The sequence below is a fragment of the Limulus polyphemus genome, unplaced genomic scaffold (assembly GCF_000517525.1).
Source record: "Limulus polyphemus unplaced genomic scaffold, Limulus_polyphemus-2.1.2 Scaffold2777, whole genome shotgun sequence".
Classification (NCBI taxonomy): Eukaryota; Metazoa; Arthropoda; class Merostomata; order Xiphosura; family Limulidae; genus Limulus; species Limulus polyphemus.
Window position 1 is genome coordinate 38,168 of NW_013668387.1, and position 1,608 is coordinate 39,775.

Here is a 1,608-nt window from a genome sequence, read left to right on the forward strand (position 1 = left end):
CAATATCTTTAAACTTAACATTACAACCCGTGACTCGTACCAATATCTTTAAACTTAACATTACAACCCGTGACTCGTATCAATATCTTTAAACTTAACATTACAACCCGTGACTCGTACCAATATCGTTAAACTTAACATTACAACCCGTGACTCGTATCAATATCTTTAAACTTAACATTATAACCCGTGACTCGTACCAATATCTTTAAACTTAACATTATAACCCGTGACTCGTACCAATATCTTTAAACTTAACATTATAACCCGTGACTTGAACCAATATCTTTAAACTTCTGCGCGAGCTACTAAAACACTAATGTTGTGTGCAGAGGAATAACACTTCCGGTTTTTGTTTGATGTTTTTTTTTATTTAGGAGATTAATTTCTCCAGCTATTGAAACTAGTTCCTAACAGTATTATAAGGACTGAAACTGGTTCCTAACGGTATTATAAGAACTGAAACTGGTTCCTAACAGTATGATAGGGACTGAAACTGGTTCCTAACAGTATTATAAGAACTGAAACTGGTTCCTAACAGTATTATAAGGACTGAAACTGGTTCCTAACGGTATTATAAGAACTGAAACTGGTTCCTAACAGTATGATAGGGACTGAAACTGGTTCCTAACAGTATTATAAGAACTGAAACTGGTTATAATGGTATAAGGACTGAAACTGGTTCCTAACAGTATTATAAGAACTGAAACTGGTTTATAATGGTATAAGGACTGAAACTAGTTCCTAACGGTACTATAAGAACTGTAACTGGTTCCTAACAGTATGATAGGGACTGAAACTGGTTCCTAACAGTATTATAAGAACTGAAACTGGTTCCTAACAGTATGATAGGGACTGAAACTGGTTCCTAACAGTATTATAAGAACTGAAACTGGTTTCTAATGGTATAAGGACTGAAACTAGTTCCTAACGGTACTATAAGAACTGTAACTGGTTCCTAACAGTATTCAAAGGATTGAAACTGGTTCCTAACAGTATTAGAGAACTAAAAATGGTTCCTAACAGTATTATATAAACTTAAAATGATTCCTAACGTTATTATAGGGATTGAAACTAGTTTTTAACAGTATTATAGAACTGAGAATGGTTTCTAATGGTATTATAAGGACTGAAACTGGTTCCTAACAGTATTATAAGGAATGAAACATGTTTCTAACAATATTATAGAACTGAACCTGGTTCCTAAAGGTATTTTAGAACTGAAAATGGTTCCTAACAGTATGATAGGGACTGAAACTGGTTCCTAACAGTATTATAAGGAATGAAACATGTTTCTAACAATATTATAGAACTGAACCTGGTTCCTAAAGGTATTTTAGAACTGAAAATGGTTTCTAATGGTATTATATGGACTGAATATGTCAGATTGGCGAGGCGTTAGGTCAAATTGATCATTTTGATTTCTCGTTGTTTGTTTGTTTTTTTTGTTTTTTTAGAAAACGGTTTTAATTCATATGATTAGAAAAGCGCAACCTAGTATTATTTTGAATAGTGGCTAAAGTGCTTGGTATTTGCCGATTTACGTCAAAGTTTCGTAAACGTATTACATGATTACTTAATCACAAATACATTACAATGAATTGTTTG